This window comes from Tursiops truncatus, chromosome 5, assembly GCF_011762595.2.
Source record: "Tursiops truncatus isolate mTurTru1 chromosome 5, mTurTru1.mat.Y, whole genome shotgun sequence".
Taxonomy (NCBI): Eukaryota; Metazoa; Chordata; class Mammalia; order Artiodactyla; family Delphinidae; genus Tursiops; species Tursiops truncatus.
Window position 1 is genome coordinate 125,166,879 of NC_047038.1, and position 21,738 is coordinate 125,188,616.

Below are 21,738 nucleotides of genomic sequence, written 5' to 3' on the forward strand. Positions count from 1 at the left end.
ATTGTAAATTTGGAACAGTCATTCATTGTGGAGAACACAGAATAATGCTGACCGGAGAAATTTAAGTACTGCCAGTTTAGGTCGAAAACCATAAAACCACAACAATAAGAAAGGACCAATGATAGGACATCAAAAACAGAAAATAAAATCATGTTAGCACAGCTGGGATCATTTTGGCAAACGTCTGACTCAAATCTTGCTCTGGTCTGTCCCATTTTAGCGATCTTCCACGTGCGCCTGTGGCTTCCCTCCACTTCAGCACGTTAGGTGAGGTGGGCAGCAGACCCGGGTCTTGTCTTTTAAGAACTAGGTTGTTATGTGCACATTAAACTTGGTAGCCACAGCACTTTTTCGACAAGGCAATTCATTGTGCAAACGCTAAACTTTAAATTAGTTGGTAATATTAATTTTTCACTTGTAGACCATCATAAGGTTTGGGGGAGAAAGGATGGAATAAAATTAGGGAATGATGGACACAGAATTAACCAGGCCACGTGTTTTGTGTCGAACTAAACAATTATTCATCTTAATTCAATCTTGGTCAAAGAGCCACTGTTTTCTTTCCATAATTTAACCACCCATTTAAAATAAGACCTTATTGGGACTTCCCCAGTGGTCCAGCCGTTAAGACTCCGTGCTCCCAGTGCAGGGGGCCCGGATTTGATCCCTGGTCAGGGAACTAGATCCCACATGCATGCTGCAACTAAGACCCAGTGCAGCCATATAGATAAATATTTTAAATAAGACCTTGTTGGGGACTGGTGGTGCAGTGGTTAAGAATCCACCTGCCAATGCAGGAGACACGGGTTCGAGCCCTGGTCCGGAAGATCCCACATGTCACAGAGCAACTAAGCCCGTGCACCACAACTACTGAGTTCATGCGCTTAGAATCTGTGCTCCACAACAAGAGAAGTCACCACAGTGAGAAGCCTGCGCACCGCAATGAAGAGAAGCCTTCGCTTACCACAACTAGAGGAAGCTGGTGTGCAGCAACAAAGACCCAATGCAGCCAAAAATAAATAAATAAAAAGACCTTGTTGATTCAAAATCTACTAATTAAGAAAGGTTATGTTAGGTGGTAACAGTATAAATAATGTTAAAGAATGAATATTAAGCTACTTGTGAAAATAAAATATTTTAACACCTCTTCAAGAAGTTAATAGGTCTTTATAGCATGCAAAACTAATGCTAATGGAAAATAATCAAAAGTCCTGTATTCAACTAGAGATAATAACAATACATCTTGTCAGTTTCATCTACTCCAATGTGTTTCACATTAAATATATTGGATTCAATAGTGCAGAAATTCTCAACCATGGCAGCTTCTTGGTATCACCTGTATAGCTTTTAAAACGCTATTCAGCAGAGATTCTAATTTAATTGATTGGAGTGGGGCTCACACATTCCTTAGTTTTAAAATCTCCACAGACAATTTTAATGGGTAACTAGGTATGAGAACCACTATGTTAGCACATTGTGAAAGCAAATGACTTGGTCTATAAGCAGCATTTTAAAAATGAAATACAGTATGTATGTAGTAAGGTAATCTTAATTTGTGAAACTTTCACATTGGTTATGTTTGTGTCAGTGTGTGGACATGAATATTTACTTGGTTGCTATGCAAAATATATTTTTGACCCTGGATTATGCTAATCCAGTCATTGGAACTGGTCTTCTTACTCACAAACTGAGTTAATGACGTTTATGTGAAATTATTTTTCTATTCATAAGGACCTTCCTGGGAAATTAAATTGGCTTGCAGTATGTAGAAGGTAAGAACACAGATACTGGGGCTAAACTATCTGAGTTTGAGTCGCTGATCTGCCACTAACTGGCCTCAGTGACTAGGCAAATTCCTCGATCTCTTTGTGTTTCAGTTTCTTCAGCTGTAAAGTAGAGAAAATAACAGTTGCTACCTGATAGAAGTGTTATTAGGATTAAATGAGTTAATGTTTGTGTAGCATTACAGCAGTACACTATAGTAAGGAATATGTAAATATAAATACATTTTAAGTAAATAAGATTAAAAGAGACTGCAAAACAATCTTTATATCTTTAATAAAGACAGCAAAAAAGTCTTTATTCTAGATGACAACATGTTTCACAATCAAAAGAACATAGCCAAAGCATGGGATTTATAACCAATAATTCACTGGAGAAGGAGTGCTAAAATCAAACCTAATTTCATATTCAACTGATGGGAAGAATAAATCCTAGAAATATTGACTGAATATGTTCTTAGTTGGTACCTATTTACAAAAACCTTTAAATTTGCTTTATCTTTTATTTTAGCACATTGAATGTTTTCATATTTAATAATGAAATGATTTCTGTCTTTATTTCAATCAAAATGTGATATGATACGCTGCCTGTTGAATGTCGTGTGAACATATTGTAATCTTGTACTGCACCGGGTCTCCTAACTGAATGAAGCGTCCCTCAAAGATACTTTGTTCAGAGCTTTTGAGGTTGCAAGTGAAGCACAGAAGTAGGAGCAGTGAGTAAAATTTCAGTTCCTGTAGTCACTTGGGTAGATTTCAGTTTTGGATTTGGGAAATTATAGGCTCCATGATAAATATTTCAGGCTGCTGACTACAATGAAAAGTAATTAAAGCAGCTATGACAACAGGTGCTGTATGGGGGAAATGGTGCCTTTTATCATGAGGTTATGGGTGCATGTGCTAAACGTGCTCATCATTTTCTCTTTTCTATTATTCACCGAATACCCCGGGGAGATTATTCTATTGCCAGCATTTATAGGATATAATGAAACCACATTAAATATGTATCTGATTGCTACCAACTGTGTAGAAAGCTTATGCTAACTATGGTTACGTACGGCGAGTTAGGCTCAGACCAGTGAAGTTCAACTTCACCGGGACTTCTTTGTGCTTGACCCATGGGCCTTCACTGTTTCATTGACCTTTAATTCAAGCATCAGATACCTTTTTATTTGTTGGCTTGTTAAATGAAAAGTTTAAGAGGGTTGTAATGAGATATATACTGCTTTAAGACTATGTGTTCCCATATAGGGAACTCCTTAACATATGGCATATGAACAGCTACAATGGAAAATGATTTTAATCTTATCAGCTTTATATTTCTTTGGAATATTGAGCACTGTATTTCACAACTCATCTGATTTTAACTTTGTCCAACTCGTAGGCTTCTCCTTAAAAACAAAAAGGAAAAGTGTATTAAATAATATAGTGGTTCAATTTTAGTTAATAAGGAATTATGTCCATATTAAATGTCTAAAATGAAGCCATGAGTAAGAGAATGTTTTGTAAAATAAAATGTTCAACAAATGAGTTATGATAATGCTTCTTTTATTTCTTAATATTTATTTTATCTGTTTCTTTGGTTGTGCTGGGTCTTAGTTGTGGCAGGCAGGCTCCGTAGTTGTGGCGTGCAAACTCTTAATTGCGGCATGCGTGTGGGATCTAGTTCCCTGAGCAGGGATCGAACCTGGGCCCCCTGCGCTGAAAGCGCAGAGTCTTAACCACTGTGCCACCAGGGAAGTCCCAATAATGCTTCTTTAAAACTTTCTTTTCTTAAAGCTTAACGAAAAGTTTTTAATCTTTTACTTTCTACTTGTATAGAAGATGATTATAATTGAATGGTAATCAAACTGCTGCCTTAAATGTAGAAGTAACTTTTATGTATATATTATCCCTTTTTATTATAACATTTCCTTTCTACAAGGAGACACATTCTTGCAAGGTTATATGGATTCAGGAGTCATTTCTGTGTATATATAGATCAGTACTTGTTCGTAGATGGCAACTTTATAGTCTACAGTTAGGTTTACTGACCTCAGAAGAAAAAAAATCAAACCTAATGAGGCATAGTAATATTCAATTATTTAACTACAAGTCTAATGCAATAAATTTAAAGGTTAAATGTGTTGAATTTGCATACACTATTGACATCCTTATAATGTTTCAAATAAATTTGCTGTCAAAGTACCTGAGAGCTTTGGAAATATCATATTGAATTTCATGAGAAACTATTTCTTCTGTGCATTGTAGCTTTATGAATATAGGAAAATAAGTATCTCTAAAACTTTATGAAAAAGAGAATTTGAATATATTCTGAGTTTTAAATAATTTATTTAAACAAATGTTTACGGTACCTACTCCATGCCTGGCACAACCAGGCTGAATAAGTCACTATTATAGATCCAAACGCTTAGAAATGTGCTTTTCTTTCAGAGTGAGGGAGGTTTCAGGAACCATCTCCCCAGCTCTCTCTAGTGTTTAGAATTATTGATCTAAAAAGCAGAGATTCTCTATGGGCATAGCTCTGCTTCCTAGAGAAGTCCCTGGGCATATGCATTCAACTCAGTGGGTCCCACAATCAAGTAGGAATGGAGCCACTGAAAAGAAGGAGATTTTTGATTGAAATTGATCTACAACTTTCTGACTCTATAGGCATCATAGAAGAATTCTGCAATCTGTATAATCAATAGCACTCCTGCCTTCTGGTTGATTAGAGGTTATTTAACTAGGTTTTGTTCATTTATTTATTGGAAACTTTTTAATTTATTTTTATTTTTTATTTATTTAGGTTACAAGTGAACGAGAGAGACTCCATTCCTGCGCCTATGGAGCTTATGCGCATCTAGTTGGGAAATCAGATAAGGGAGCAGCAATTAGAAAACAGCATGGCATAAAAAGAAATGGAATGGAGTTATTTGTAGTGAGGTTGGTGGACCTAGAGTCTGTCATACAGAGTGAAGTAAGTCAGAAAGAGAAAAAAAAATACCGTATGCTAACACATATTTATGGCATCTAAAAAAAAAAAGGTTCTGAAGAACCTTGGGGCAGGACGGGAATAAACACTCAGATGTATAGAATGGACTTGAGGACAGTGGGAGGGGGAAGGGTAAGCTGGGACGAAGTGAGAGAGTGGCATGGACATATATACACTACCAAATGCAAAATAGATAGCTAGTGAGATGCAGCCGCATAGCACAGGGAGATCAGCTCGGTGCTTTGTGACCACCTAGAGGGGTAGGACAGGGCGGGTGGGAGGGAGATGCAAGGGAGAGGGGTTATGGGGATATATGTATACATATAGCTGATTTACTTTGTTATACAGCAGAAACTAACACAATGATGTAAAGCAATTATACTCCAATAAAGATGTTAAGAAAAAAACGAAAATGCAGCATGGCAACTGCAGTGATCAGTATTGCTGAGAGGCCAAATAAGGTGAGTATGAGTATTTATAAATGTTCATTAGACTTAGACACAGCATATTTCATTGCTTTGCCAAGGGCAGATATAATTTCTGTATCATGCGCAGCAACTTTCTTGCCATTCTAGTGCTATGTTTTAAGTCCTGTGGTAGGCATTTTAGATATATTACCTTATGATCTTCACAATATCCCTCAGATCTGAAACTGCTGTGTTAATCTGACACAAGGAAGTCAAACTTATAAAACTTGTTTTGAACCACAGAGACTTACAGGTTTACTTTTTTTCTCTATACCACACTGCCTCATAGGAGTTGTAGCCTAAACCCTGGGGATGTTGTATCAAGCCATAACTGTTTCAAGGCGGATCCTGATCTCTTTTTAGCCGAGTTTGCACCAGCACCTGGTTCCCAATTTATAACCCAGTTTGGACTTCAGCGTTATTGTTCTCTGTCCAAGTTTTGTCTCAGAAATCTGCCTAGAGTAGTAGACAGCACAACCATTGACATTTTGGGCCAGAGGGACATTTGTGGTGATGGCTGTCCAACACATTGTAGGAGGTTTAGCGGCACCCCTGGCCTCTACCCACTAGGTGCCAGTTGTACCCACCCACCCCCAACAGTGACAATATAAAATGTCTCCACACATTGCCAAATGTCCCTGGGGAGCAAAATCACTCCCAGTTGAGAACCACTAGCCTAGAGCCACAATCCATTTAGGACCGATGCTCTGCCTTACCCCTATAAGCCTTTGTCTCTTCCTCTTCTATACCATGAAGAACCTGGGATCCAGTCCCTGACCACTGGGCACGCTGTTATGGTGCCCCTATCTAATCACCACTGTCCCCTGACTTGGATTCTAGTAGCCTTCTCCTCAATATACCACCACTGGGCTCCACCCGCCTACAGGGAAAAGTATGTTACACCACTTGAAACAGCCCACCTGGTGGCCTTTTTCCACATCTGTGTCAACTCCAGTTGCTGAACTGCATTTCTTCTTCATTCCTGCAGCCAAGTGGCTACCTCTCTAAAGTCTACTTTAAGGTCTAAATACCTGCTTTCTGTCTCTTCTGTTATAGTTAACCAGGAAGTTTCTGTCCGTATTCCAAGATAGGAGCCTAATAATGACACAAAAGCATGTTGAAGGGGGAGGGTATAGCAGCCTTCTAGACAATTTCCAAAGCATCTCTACTTTCCTTTAAAGAAATCCTATTATAGCTTAAGCGTCCATCAATTAGTGTAAACCCCCTTTCAAACTTTATTTGCTGTATTATCCCTGGGGCAATGTATCCAATTAAGTGGTGCCTCATTTAATATTTAATACGCATTAAAGTGGCTTTTTCAAATTCTAGAGTTGTGTACTAGTTTTAGAATCAGGGGCTTCAGTAAGTAAGGTGATATCCTTAGTCATACTCAAACCTGCACCTCCAATATTTAATTATCACCTTCACAGGTTTTATGTTCCCACACTTGGGTTTTTCTTTTTATATAGTTAGTCAGAAGCACTTTTCTCTTCTTGATTATTTCAGTTGCTGTGAGCTTAATACTCTCTTACGCTTGTTCTAGGCTTGGCAAACAATATTGTGTGCAATGTTCCAAATGCAGATCTGCCATCATTTTGCTTTGTGTTGTTTTTATAAGAGTAAAATAATATTTTCTGTTATAAACACTCTTTCTGTTGATTCTGATTTTGAATACTGGGCTATTTCAGACAATTCCATTAAAAAACAAAACAAGACAGTTTATTCAATGAAATATCAATATTTAGTCACTCTAGTTGATGACATTTTATGTCAAATTCCCTCTTCAACATAAGATGATTTTTATATGTATAACTGATTCACTTTGCTGTACACCTAAAACTAACACAACACTGTGAATCAACTATATTCCAATAAAAATTATAAAAACAGATGATTTATTTTGCTAATTTATATAATGAACCAACTATATATGTCCTATATCTATATGTACATATTTCTAATATGAACGTTGATCATCCAGCTATGGCCTATAAGATTACATCTCCATTATTAAGCCTGGTCTCTTTTGAAAAGGTGTCATTCTGGGTGTCAGCCATCCAAGAAACCTAAGGTATAATTTATTTAGGGGGGTGAGGGGATATTACTCTCTAGATTCATCTAGATATGATGAATCTAAGAATGCTGAGGAGAATCCCTGGATAGGAATTAAGTATAAATAACACTAGTTATAACTAAATGATTCTTTTATGTGAGGCAAATAAGAAATTTATAGTTTCGTGTAATCATCACAGTAACCATATAATGCAAGTGGACACATGTTATTATCCCTATTTTGTAGCTGAAGCAATTGAAGCAGAGAGTTTTCAGTAATATGTCCAAAGTCACTCAGGTAGTAAGCGGAGAACTGAGATATAAACCCAGGTCTTCTTACATTCAAAATCCCCAGTCTAAGCCAATATATTCCTAAAAGTTTCTACAAAGGTGGCAGGCTGGGAGCGAGGCAAAAATATTGCTAGAGCGTTTCTCTAAAGCACTGTCCAAAAGAAATATACTACAAATCATATGTGTAATTTGAAATTTTCTAGTGGCCACTTTACAGTAAAAGAAACAGATGAAAATAATTTTAATAGGGTATTTTATTTAACTTACCTAATGTGTCCGGATATTATCATTTTAATATGTAATCAATATAAAAATTATTAATTTTACATTCTTTTTTTGTGTTAAGTCTTTGAAATCCAGTGTGCATTTTATACCTTCAGCACATCTCAATTTGGACTGTGTTTAATTTAAGTACTTAATTGACACTTGTGGCTAACAGCTACTGTATTACACAGCACAGCTCAAGAAACCTCAAAACTGGATTTAGGTAACTTATATTTTAAAGACTGCCTTGTATTGTGCCATTTTATCTCACTTTTAAGATTCTTCTAGCCTCGAGTAATTGCATGTTAGAGTGATCCAGCGTGGCCTCAATCATGTTGTGAGGAATTAAAAGATTGATGGGAATCAATAACCACCCCCTACCACTTTACTAATGGCCATCATAATGGTGGCAGGTGAAATTAGTTAGGAAATCCCAGGGGAAAGGTGAAATCAAGGGACAAAAGTCAGGATTTTCGATCTAGCTGCTCCTGCTTCATCCCAAATCCTGGAATCTTCTTTTCTGAGGAGGTTAGTGATTGCCTTAAATTTGTTACAGCAGTTTGGAATTTGGGCACTAGTGATTTTCAGTGTATTAGTCTTTGACCTTTCCTTTCTTGCCTAATGTCCTTTTATTTGGTGAATTTACAAACAGGTTGCTTCCTGGAAAGTGTAGACACAGCCTTCTTCTTTTTCCTAAGAAGATTAATCCAGTGAGTGATCTGGGAGAGGGCGATTAAATCTTTCCCCCCAGTAATCTCCAGCAGCTCCCCTCACCAAACTGATGCCAGAAACGCAGCAGCTTAGGTAGCAACAAACTCCCAACCCCATGGCCGTGCAGTAGTCGCTTCTATTTAGAGCAGCGGTCCCCAACCTTTTTGGCACCAGGGACCGGTTTCGTGGAAGACAATTTTTCCACGGATCAGGGGTGGGGGTGGGCGAAGAGTGATGGTTCAGGTGGTAATGTGAGCAATGGGGAGCGGCAGATGAAGCTTCGCTCACCGCCTGCCGCTTACCTCCTGCTGTGACGCCCTGTTCCTAACAGGCCACAGACCAATACCGGTTCACGGCCCGGGGGTTGGAGACCCCTGATTTAGAGTTTCTAGCATCACTGTAGTTTAATCCTAGAAGCAAAATGAAGAGGTTAATAACAGACAACTGAGCAAGAAAACCAGGCTTCCATAGCAGCTAAAAAGACTTAAGACCAAGAACTGGTTCACAAAGTGGGCAACGGAGTGTGTTACCAAAGCACAAAGAAACTAGATATTTACAATGAGGAGCTGAGGCGAGGAATACTTTTACCAGTAAGATATTTCAGGATAGTTGTGCTGTAATCATGAGTTTTGGGAAAATAAGTAGAGCATGATCATTGTAAATTATGTAATTCAGAAAAATGTTTTAAATCGTGTACTTGCTAACATTCCATTACAAATGGAATTGCGTGGAAAATTTTAGATCTGAACTACCACTTGAACTAAGACAATCTGCAGGAATCTAATATATGTGGAAATGTGTACAGCAGAATACCCTCAGCGTTCAGTCTCACCCCTGGATGAAACTTTTTAAGGTTTTCCCTTTTCTTTATTCGGCCTTGTTCACCTACATTTATAACTCAAAGGTGGATGTGAGTTTCACAGAGATAAACAGAGTGTGGAAACTAGGTTTATGTTTGATAGCCCCTAAGGTAATTGAGGCTGGTATGTTTTGGAGACCAATGGAAAATCACAGCAAAGAGAGCTGAGAGGACATAATAAGATAAAACACGTCTGATTCAATGATTAGGCACACATTTGATTTTGTGCTTTGTACCAAGCAAGCTGACATCTAGAATACAGAGTCCCATCTATTTCTTGAACAGACCTAAGAATGGAAAGGAGTTGGCTATAAAGTGACTTATTCTCTTTACTCCGCCTGCAGACTTATCTTCTAAGAGCAAAGCAGATGTTAATCTGGGGAGCATTTCACCTTAATTTCTAAGCATGTGAAGTGTCCTGTTCTGACACATTTCCCTAATTTATCACAATCAGTATCACGGAGACTAGGTCCTGAACAAAACAACAGTGACAACCAAAAGGCCAATGGGAACTGCAAGTGGAGATCAGAGACGTGTGTCCCTTTTCAGATTGAACAGCACCGCTCTCCCTGCTTCCTCCCTCCTCCCCGTGAAAAGACTGGGAAACCCAAGGAAATAGAAATAGGCCAATAATTTTAATCTAGCCCAGTTCCTGATTACTGAATTTTTAAAATAATTGTTTTGGAAATTTAAGCATAACTGGCTTGGAACTAGAAGACTTTATAGAAAAAAAAAATAAGGTAAACTCTGAATGGTGATCCTTCCCTCTCTTTACTGCCTTTATTTCTTCCAATAAAGAAGACTAGAATGGGAGATTTTTACAAACACTCATGATAATGTTTCTGAGAAAATCTTAAGTTAACCTACCCCTGTTTTTTTTAAACTACCATGAAAACTTACTTTAAAAATTGTATATAACAACATCAGGCCAGTTTCTTAATTCTTTGCTCAACGGCTTTTTTCCTAAACTATTAGACATCTCATGGAGAAAATATTTTGCGTCTATTGAAGAAGGAACTTGATTTTACGTGGATAATTCATCCCTTGCCCTGGGCTGACAGCAAAAGGGCCAAGCTCTCCATATGTTGAACAACATTCCACAGTGGCATAAGCACACAGACAGGTTTGTGGCTGTTACTACTTGTTTCTATGTCAGAGAGGGGCATTTTCACTTCTCAAAACTTTCCTGGATTTTTTCTTTCCTTTTCTTTATAGATTTTGCTGATCTATGGCAACATACCAACATAAATTTCGTGAGACTTAACTACTACTTTTAAAGACATGAAATCTTTTTCCATCTACTGTGCATGGTCCTTTCTTTAAAAAGGAAAAAAAAAAAAACAAAAAAAGGAGTTCCTTAAAATGGTCCTGCATCTGAGGTCCTGTGAGATCCTTATTTTAATCAGTCAACCTGGGTTCAGCACATACCACAAACACATCACTAAATAAGCCTCTATTTGTAAAAGGTATAAATTCTCCCATATAGGATGTGAATTGCCAGATGTTCCAAACCCTAGTATACTCCAAAATCTGTTTCATTAATCTGCTTCCTAGACTGAAGTTCTCGTTATTAAATCTTTCATTTCACTTAGACTAAAAAGGTAGGAACATCATCTACATGAGGGTACTGTTTAAAGCCTGTATATAAGATACATAGAATAGGTAAAATGTTGATCAAATCATGTCAATTTGTCTTTGATCTAACAGTAAGTGTCGTGAGGTGTGGAGCCTATACTTAACTTACGTGCCAAACTAATCATCTTCTTCACCACACACTGTAACGTAAAGCTAGTTTTCTAAACAGAGGCTAACGGCAGAAAGATCTCCAAACCCAGCTCTCTACTGAATATTTGATCTTGCTGAAATCAAAGCATCAGAGGACTGGGAAATGATTGGTCCACCTTCAAACCAATCCACCTTTCAAGTTTTTTGAGGAGTTGTCCTGTTTGTGTGTAAAGTCTCTCAAAGGAAGACTTCTGACAGCACCTCGTGTATACTAAATCTTCCTGGTGGGAAAATCTTTCCTATTCCCTAATTGAGTTTAGAGCCACTGTAAAAAAAAAAAAAAAAAAAAAAAAAAAAAAAACCAAAAAGAATTATAAAGAAGTTAAGACCCATGGGAAAAAATTCCCCACAAGAAAGCCCAAGTGCAATATTTCTTTGATGGCAAAATTATAACCCAGAATTTCTTCAAACTGAGCAATGAAAAGCTCACAAATTTTCAGATTAGCGTATGACTGAATAGAATCTGTAACAGTGACATCTGGTGGCTTTTATTATAATGCTGTGACATCTTTTGTACAAAGCCATGCCACAGTTAAATAGAATTATGACATGCCTTGTGCTCTGTGCATGACAAAATAAACACATGCATATTAGCTTTTTACCAAAGTATTCCTTATAAACTGGGTACAACAAAATGTCACTTTTTTTCTTTTTACGTTCACAAGTTTGAAACTTTCAGATAAGAGTATACAAATTTGTATTTTAACTTTTTGTTAAAATACTTTTTGTCACCCTGCGATGAACTTGCTGGCTTTAAAAGTATGTGTATTTAACTTTCATTCACTTTCCTCGTGTTGAGGAAGAGTAGGCTCAGATTGGCATACTCTTTCAGAGCTGCTTCCAACACCAGTCCGTCCCTCACAGTAGCTAAAACCCCAGGCTGTCTGGAAGAAATTTAACTCATTGCCCTCTTGAGCTCCACCAGGGCTAAATAGAGAGGGAAGGGTGAATAGGTGAATCCCAGTCTTTCTCTCGGGGTGTTGAATGTTTATGATGACCTTGATTTGTCCATGTGCACCTCTCCCCTCACCCCATCCTGAGGTCTAGCAACTCATACTCTGAAAAACTTTCCAAACACAATGAGAAAAGTATGAGAACATATATATAAGCAACAAAGATTCTTTTAAAAATTATGTTTTAGCTCCACAGAGTTTGTTTGTTTATTTATTTATTTTTGGCTGCATTGGGTCTTCTTTGCTGCGCGCGGGCTTTCTCTAGTTGCGGCGAGTGGGGGCTGCTCTTTGTTGCAGTGCGCGGGCTTCTGTAGTTGTGGAGCGCGGGCTCAGTAGCTCTGCGGCATGTGGGACCTTGCCGGACCAGGGCTCGAACCCGTGTCCCCTGCATTGGCAGGCGGATTCTCAACCACTGCTCCACCAGGGAAGTCCCTCCGTAGAGTTTTATAACACTGTCCTTCAATTTGCAGTTTTTTCACTGATTGGAAAGCAGTCAGGCGACTGATCTCTTTGGCAATTCTCATCTCTTACACTTCTTTGACAGTTGCTCTCTTTGTAAATGTTGGCTGATACAGAGCTCCTATGACAACGTTCTGTCATTAAGGGGACTCTTAACCTTGTGTTTTCTATAGATTTTGCACACAGATAATTTACATGAGATCATCTGGTTTAATTTGCACTGTTGAGTCTAGAAAAGAAATGTGGCTCAGATAGCAACAACTGCACTTGTGTGTGCAAGCTGAAGATGATCTAAGCATCAGACCAAACGTGATATTTCTGATTATAATGTGTTATATATTTAACTATATTCAAATAAGCACATTCACTGGCTTACTTCAAGAACCTGCAATTTCTGCTTGCTTTCTTTCTGTCTGTCAGGGCATGTTATTTGTGGTAGACAACAGCACTTATCAAGAGAAACACTTTATTTAAGAGTTACAGAAACAAACTGTATTCTAGCAACTGAACTGCATTAACAGCAATGCACTGTTTCCACAACACTACATTGCGAATATATTCAGGCAAAGAAAATACTAGATACAAATGCCATTTTGTAAATAGGCCATGCCGTGGAGTTCAAATTCAAAGAATAAATCTACTGATAAGTCAGTTTTATTATCACTTAATCCTTCATGAGGATAAAGAATTCTTTTTCCAGGTATACCTAATCTGTGAAATAGTGTATCAGGATTAGTATCCGTCTGCCCTTTATGACTATTTACATCAGTCCCCATAGAAAGCAGAAGACTCCTTGATGAAATTTTCCAGCCTGAAGAACCATCTAAACACTGAAAACTCCCAAATTGATAATTCCATGTTTCTACTAACCTCCAGATTGTTCTCTAACTGGATGTCTAGTAGACATCTCAAATTTAACATGTCCAGAGAATTCCTGATCTGCCCACCAAAGCATCTTCTCCTACAGGATCCACCATCTGAAAAAGTGGCATCTTCATTCTTCTAGTAGCTCACTCTAGAAAATCTTGAGTCATCTCTGACTTCTCTCATACGCATATCCAATTCAATCCATCAGTAAATCTATTGGTTTTCCACCATCAAACTAGATCCTGATTTAATCACCCTTTACCACTCCATCATTATCTTTGTCCAAACCACTATTTTCATTTGCCTGATTATTCCACTCTTTAACCTACTGTGTAATCACATTCCAGCCACCAGAAGATTCCTTTTAGATCCAATATCATGTCATTGTTTTGCTCAAACCTTCCAACAGATTAATTTCTCACATAGAGTAAATTCTTACAATTTCTTAGAAGGCTCTAGATAGTCTGGTTCCTTCTCTCCTTCCTTTATCTCCCACTATGCTCTTCTTTGGTTAGGTTCCAACATCCTGGCCTTCTTGCTTCTACCAGACTGTATCACTGCTATTGCTTTGGGGCCTCTACTCTTTCTATTCCCTCTGCCTGAAACATCCTTTGGCCAGAAAACTTTTTTGCTGCCTCTCTCATTTCCTTCAGGTTTTTGTTGAAATCTCATCATCTCAGTGAGGCTTTCCCTGCCCATCCCTATATGTGATTATCTCCCTCCATCTATCCTTGGGCTTGCTATCTTCCTTCTCTGAATTTTCCTCCATTTACCCCCAACTGACATTATATATATATAATGTATTTGTTCATGTCCATTCATTTCTCATAATATAAAGCCTGTGAGGAGACTGACAACTGTTTTGTTCACTGCTGTATTCCCAGCACACAGAACAGTGCCCAGAACACAATAAAAACTTAATAAATGATTGTCTGTAGCTGCATCACACATACACAATTCCTCAAAGGAAAGAACTTTCTCTCTGATTAACTGGGTATGTAGCATCATGTTTCTGATTAATCTGCTCTAAAACAAACCTGTTGTTGGGTGTCATAGAGCTTGAATACTAAATTCACCACACTAAGTTTCTTCAGTAATTGAAGACTAGCCTGGGGGTCTATGAATTGATAACCATTCCATTCTGCCTTTATTTCTATTGACTCCTAGAAATACATGAAATGCATTTTCTACCTTATTCTTGAGAGTAAACAAAGATTGATTTGCAAATTGGATATTTCTTTTATTTCAAATGAAATACCGCCTCTCAGGGTAGAGGTAAATCACTCATCCTGGTTATCTATCATTGTATAACAAATCACTCCAAAACATTAATTTGTTCATGAATCTCAACTGGGGAAAGGCTTGACAGAAATAGCTTGTCTCTGTTGCACTCAGCATCATCTAGAGTGGCTCAAAGGTGGGGCTGGAGTCACCTGAAGGCTCGCAGTTGACTCTGAGACCTTAGCTGAAGCTCTCGGCTGGAACACCTTGACCTGCCTCCACAGATGGTTTGGGTTTCCTCACCATACGGTGGCTGGGTTCCAAGGGTGAGCATTCCTAAGACAGAAGCTCAGGTAGAAACTGAGTCACCTTTTGTGAACCAGTCTTAGAAATCATGCAGTTTCGCTTTTGCAGCATTCTGTTTGTCAAGGCCATCACAAAGGCCTGTCTGATTTCAAAGCAAGGAGAAGGAGATTCTACCTCCTGATGGGGTGGTGGCAGGATTCTGAAAGAGCAGAGTGTACTAGATATATCGTTATGGTCATTTTTGGAAAATGCCAACTGTCACAGCTACTACAAGGTATTTGGGGTGATTTCAGCTCTACATTGATTAAAGTGAGATTCTTTTGATAGAGCTCATGGTGAAGATGTAGGATTTCCATGTTGTCTTTCAAATGATCTGTAGTATAAAGTGGGTAGTATCCATAAGGAGGGTAATGTGGTAGCTTTAAAATATGTCCACAAATCTTTTACAATCTTCCTATTAAGAAGTGGCCACTCTATCCTCTCCCCTTGAATCTTGTCTGGCCTTAGGAGACTCAATCATAACCAATACAATTCAGCAGAAGCGCTGTTTTGTGAATTCCAAGGCAGCTTTTAGCTTTGTCACTGGAACACTTGTGTTGGGAACTGTGAGCTGCCATGTAAGAAAGCCAACTACGCTTAGGCCTCCGGGCCGTGAGGAAGCCAAGGCCATGCTCAAGAGACCTTGCATCGGTGTTCTGGTTGCCAGTGCAACCGAGATCCCAGTTGACAGCCAGCATCAAGTACCAGCCCCAAGAGTGAGCCACCTTGGATGTCCAGCACAGGTGAACCTTGATAGCTTCAGTCCCACCTACCTCTGATGCTACCTCATGGGAGACCCCAGTGAGGACTGACCAGCCAAACCCTTCCAGAATTTTGGACCCACGAAATCATGAGCAAACTAAAATGGCTGTTTTGAGCCCCTAAGTTTGGCAAATTTTTTATGTAGCAAAAATAACCAAACAGGTAGGGAGAATGGCCAAGGGAGTCTAATTTTTGTTCAAGAGCTAAAATGATAATCTTCAGTTCTCCATTTGCTATAAAAACATAGGTTGGTTTCAGTGATTAAACCCTTAATTATTCGTTTGCAGTAAAATAATTTTTTAAAAAGTGAAAAAACTCTTCAAATTATTGAATCATCAATCCTAATCCTTACAATAATTGTGAACATTGTGGGCTGTGCACAAATAAACATGAGAACACTTTTATGTAGGTTTCAGCAAAGTCACTGTATAGTTGGAGAATATCATCAAAGTGTATTGAGTTCATAATGGTAAAGTTAATTGCTTAATATTTTAACTGTTTTGTTGTAATAAATCATACAACTTTTTGGTTACTAACACAACTATAAATGTACACCTTGTTATACTGTCTTAATATAATGTTAATATTGAAAGTCAACCTTCTGTTAGATCTTTGAAAAGGCTAGAATGCTAGTAAATGTTAATGAGCTTTTAAAAATAACACCCTTTCAGACACAAAGAAGCAACAGTGAAATGCATCTATAAGTTAGAGAAATATTGGAGTGGCAGACTGAAAATAGTGAAACATAATTTAAGAAGAAGATCAAAATAAAAATTAGTTCAAAAAGTTGACCTGGTTCCTTCTGTTGATGAAAAATTACCAAAAAAATTATAGTAGCAACATATATATTTACTTTTTCATTGTTTCTCATTCAAGGCTGGAGTATTATTAGCTCTACAAATTTTTTTTCCACATACAAACTAAGCATTATTTATTTAACTTCTTTCTTGATAGAACAGAAGCAAAGGGTGTGACCAGAGAATACTGCAATTAAGAGAACTGGCTTCCTCCTGGTGTGCTTGTAAATACTCCTGCATTCTAAGAATTGCAGTTTGGGTGTGTCCAGAGCAAATCTGAATTGTTACAGTTATTAAAAATAAAGTCAAGTATATAGGGATCCAACTTCCTACAAATAAGTGGGCAACTATATATTTCAGTAAATATGATAGAACCACCATAAGACTCAAGGAAGGTAAATGCTCAAATTTTGTGTTAAAAATTTTTTTTTTTACTATTTTTGACTTTCCACATATGATTACATTTGAGCCTCCCATCCCTTTCAAAAAACTTTTTGGTTTTGACCTTCAGACATAAAATACAGCTTTTGTGAGAACTTTGAGATCATTTTGTTACTTTTGGGACAGAGCTAAAATGGTTTACAATTTCAAACAGCTCCGAATCGTGATTGTGTGCGTCTGTGTGTGTGCCTGCACGTGTACGCCTGCCTATGTGGGTAAATAAGAAGCATGCCAGACAGCATCAAACATTCACTGCAGAGAGGTCCTGAATCTGGTTTGGCAAATCAGGATGCCACTGCGTATGAGGGTATTACTTACACGAGCGGCAGCTGTTCTTGTGACTCTAACGTTAAACACATTGGCTAAGTAGATTCTGAAGCCAGTGATAAACAAGTGTCTCAAAGATACATCCATACAACAGCACATGTTTAGCCTTTGATGCACTACAATGGGTGTCCCACATCAGCTTTCTTCTTCTTCAGGTTTCCTGCAGCCCCCCTGACTGTCCCTGTCACCCAGTGCCAGATGGGAAGTGAGAGCTCAGCTGATCTACCTCTTTGTGGTGGAAACCCCCAGAGCTTCAGCTCCAGGCTACAGGTTACCGAAGCCGTCATGAAAAATTCAGAGCTGATATTAACAAGTCTGCTGAAAGTAAAGCGCGTGTCACATTATCTACCCTGCCTTTCAGTTAATACTAAAGCTACTGTCGCCAAAGAAGAAATGCAGACTTGCTGTGCTTGTGTTCAGAGCTATTTGCGTTGCACTATGTAGATTCAGAAATAAGAAGAAAGATGTTGTAAAAAGTAGAAGACAGAAAGATCAGACAGCTGAATTACTGAGAATCCTTGAGAATGAGGATAGAAGAGAGAATTGAAAGTGGCCTCAATACTTGGAGTGAAATATGGAAATATGTTACTGAAGTTCCCCTCCTGCAGCTTCGGTAAATAATTAAACATGTTTATAATTGTTATATATGCACATTGCTGCTATTTATCCAGTAATAAATCTATTTCCTAAAGGTTCTTTTAATTAAAAAAGACAATCCTGTAGAAAAAATTTTGAGATTAAAAAAATTACTAATTAATTTATTGAATACTTACTGTGTTCTAAGAACCATTCTAAACACTTTTCCTGTATTACCTCATTTACTTCTCACAACAAGCCAATAAGGTAGGAACTATTTATTGTTAAGCACCATTTTACTCATTAGGAAACTGATGCACTAGAAGGTTCAGTGACTTTCCTCTGGTCATGTAGTAAGTGGCAGGTTCAAACACAGGCAGTCTCTCTCCAGACCCAGTATACTTAACCACTACTCTATCACTACCTCACTCCCTTTCCAAATCAAGAGATTTCATGCCTTAAAAACAATGACAACATTTTACAGATGCAGTTGAAATCCTCTTTGACAACCAACCTCAGTCCTATTACCATTGAATCTTTCCAGAGGCAACTATGATCATGAGCTTGGTGTGTATTTTAAAATACAATTTTATATTAAAATATATATATATATATATACACATAGTATGATATCACCCTGTAAATATATTTCTACAGCTTTCTTTTTTTCTCAACATTTGTTTTTTGAGATCTAACCGTAGTAAATATAAAACTTAAAAGGAAAGCCTAGAGGAATGTGAGTTTGTGAGAATTTAACAGGGGAGAAAAAAAAAAAAAAACAGCGATAACCCAGCCATAGGCTACAGTACATATATTACCTCATGAGCTGAATGGGATTTAATGGGAGCACATAGGAGGTCTTAGCATGAATGCAATGATTTAGTAGCTAGGCATCCACGTCAACCAACTGTCAAGCTCCTTTGATTCCCACTCCCCTTTCTAAAGAAACGAAGGAGCCAGACCTCATCAGAATCATTCAAGAAAATACATGGAATCTCCTTGCAATTAAGAGATTTTTCTTTATTTTCAAAACATACCCATTTATGTTACTGTCAGGTCATAAAGTCATCCCTGAAATTTCATCAGGGTTAAAAATGTTTCTCAACTCGAATGCTGTCAAATATACAATTTAAAGAAATAATACCAGGTTATTGTGAAACTTTCGTAGTGAAGTTTCCAAAGAGCTGAGAATATAGGTAAGTTTTCACATGCTTCCAACAGATAGAAGCTAACATATCAAGTAAGAAAAATATTAGGTGAATTGACTATACATGATTTGACCACAACCCTACCTTCTTGGTAATCTATGCAATAGCTGTTTAGTTGTAAAAGACCAGAACATTATCTGGGACTCATCATTCTTAGTCTAACCCTTACGCTGCTCTAAAACACAGTCTTCAAAGATAGGGAGGAGAAGAGGGGATGGAAAGATAAGCAGAGTGATTAAAATATCAATAGATAATATTCTCTAGCACGTGTGAGTTTTATTAGTGTAAACAAGTGGTGTAACACAGGTGAAGTATGTAATGAAATATTTTACCAGAAAACCATTTTAAGATTTAGTTTGTGCTATTTACTGCCATTTTCTCAAAATACACAATTTGAAGGCCAGGAATAGGATTTACTTGTATCAACATTAGAGTTTCACAAGCATTTACCTATTGTCCAACTTCAATCTCAAAATCAAAATAGTTGTAATATGTTTGATTTTAAGAGAATAATCAAAATAGAGAGTAATGTAGAATTTCAGGTTAATTGCAAAAGCCAAGTGGATTGTTTGGTAGTCATAAATCTGGCCCTAGTTTTCCAAGAATCAAATAAGCAACGGTGCCAAAATTATAATTGAATGAAAAAGGAAATTCTAATATTCTTTTACTGTCATTGTGTACGTTTTTACTCTCATTTATTTGTCAATGTTTTACTTCATGACAGTGTTCCAGTGTGCGATGATTATTCAAGTGCAATCTTACACTCTAATAAGTAAATGGAAAAGGATAACTTTCTTCTTTTTTCCTTCATCTATGAACAGTTTTCAGTTACCCTAATACTGAGCAAAGTTGGCAAGATAGTCATTTTAAATATCATTTGTACTAGAAATGCCATTACCAACTCCTTTCACTGCCTTGAGTTTACATTACTGGGGATAAAGTACAAGTTTGGCAACAAAAGAAATAAATGAAAATAAAGTAAGGATATTCTGGTTGATGCTTTTTTTTTTTTTTTTTTTTTTGAAGTACGCGGGCCTCTCCCTGCTGTGGCCTCTCCCGTTGCAGATCACAGGCTCCGGACGCGCAGGCTCAGCGGCCATGGCTCACGGGCCCAGATGCCCCGCGGCATGTGGGATCTTCCCGGACCCGGGCACAAACCCGTGTCCCCTGCATCGGCAGGCGGACCCCTAACCACTGCGCCACCAGGGAAGCCCTAGTTGATGCTTTTATCCTCTTAAAAAATCCCCGAACATCAGTGTGACTAGTGGAACAATACTTTTCACGATCAAACAGAAGTTTCCAACCATGCAGGGATGGGTAAGAGGCTAGAAAGAGACTGAAAGAGTAGAAGAAATCATAAGAACAAAGGACTTTCATTGTAAAGGTCTTTCATTGTATGAGAGCAGGTAGTGAGTATAAAGAGGTAAAAAGTTGGGTATTTGGAGTCTCAAATTTTTTTTTTTTACATCTTTATTGGAGTATAATTGCTTTACAATGGTGTGTTAGTTTCTGCTTTATAACAAAGTGAATCAGTTATACATATACATATGTTCCCATATCTCTTCCCTCTTGCGTCTCCCTCCCTCCCATCCTCCCTATCCCACCCGTCTAGGAGGTCACAAAGCACCGAGCTGATCTCCCTGTGCTATGCGGCTGCTTCCCACTAGCTATCTACCTTACGTTTGGTAGTGTATATATGTCCATGCCTCTCTCTCGCTTTGTCACAGCTTACCCTTCCCCCTCCCCATATCCTCAAGTCCATTCTCTAGTAGGTCTGTGTCTTTATTCCTGTCTTACCCCTAGGTACTTCATGACATTTTTTCCCCTTAAATTCCATATATATGTGTTAGCATACGGTATTTGTCTTTCTCTTTCTGACTTACTTCACTCTGTATGGCAGACTCTAGGTCTATCCACCTCATTACAAATAGCTCAATTTCGTTTTTTTTATGGCTGAGTAATATTCCATTGTATATACGTGCCACATCTTCTTTATCCATTCATCCGATGATGGACAATTAGGTTGTTTCCATCTCCGGACTATTGTAAATAGAGCTGCAATGAAGATTATGGTACATGACTCTTTTTGAATTATAGTTTTCTCAGGGTATATGCCCAGTAGTGGGATTGCTAGGTCATATGGTAGTTCTATTTGTAGTTTTTAAGGAACCTCCATACTGTTCTCCACAGTGGCTGTATCAACTTACATTCCCACCAGCAGTGCAAGAGGGTTCCCTTTTCTCCACACCCTCACCAGCATTTACTGTTTCTAGATTTTTTGATGATGGCCATTCTGACTGGTGTGAGATGATATTTCATTGTAGTTTTGATTTGCATTTCTCTAATGATTACTGATGTTGAGCATTCTTTCATGTGTTTGTTGGCAATCTGTATATCTTCTTTGGAGAAATGTATATTTAGGTCTTCTGCCCATTTTTGGATTGGGTTGTTTGGTTTTTTGTTATTGAGCTGCATGAGCTGCTTATAAATTTTGGATATTAATCCTTTGTCAGTTGCTTCATTTGCAAATATTTTCTCCCATTCTGAGGGTTGCCTTTTGGTCTTGTTTATGGTTTCCTTTGCTGTGCAAAAGCTTTG

General features: G+C 38.0%; 2 long non-coding RNA genes across 3 annotated transcripts in view; both read left to right on the top strand.

The window, feature by feature from the left end:
- The window catches only part of LOC109548535 (uncharacterized), a 197,810-nt gene extending 192,794 nt beyond the window's left edge, over nucleotides 1-5,016 (top strand). For both annotated transcript variants that reach the window (XR_012332178.1, XR_004526772.2), the window contains one exon: nucleotides 4,570-5,016. This is a non-coding gene — a long non-coding RNA (uncharacterized lncRNA). The remainder of the gene's footprint in view (nucleotides 1-4,569) is intronic.
- A 65-nt stretch (nucleotides 5,017-5,081) lies between these two features.
- LOC109548589 (uncharacterized) lies at nucleotides 5,082-20,796 on the top strand. Its single transcript, XR_004526804.2, has 4 exons — nucleotides 5,082-5,216; nucleotides 10,375-10,522; nucleotides 17,512-17,969; nucleotides 20,167-20,796. It is a non-coding gene; the product is annotated as an uncharacterized lncRNA (long non-coding RNA).
- The last annotated feature ends 942 nt before the right edge of the window (nucleotides 20,797-21,738 follow it).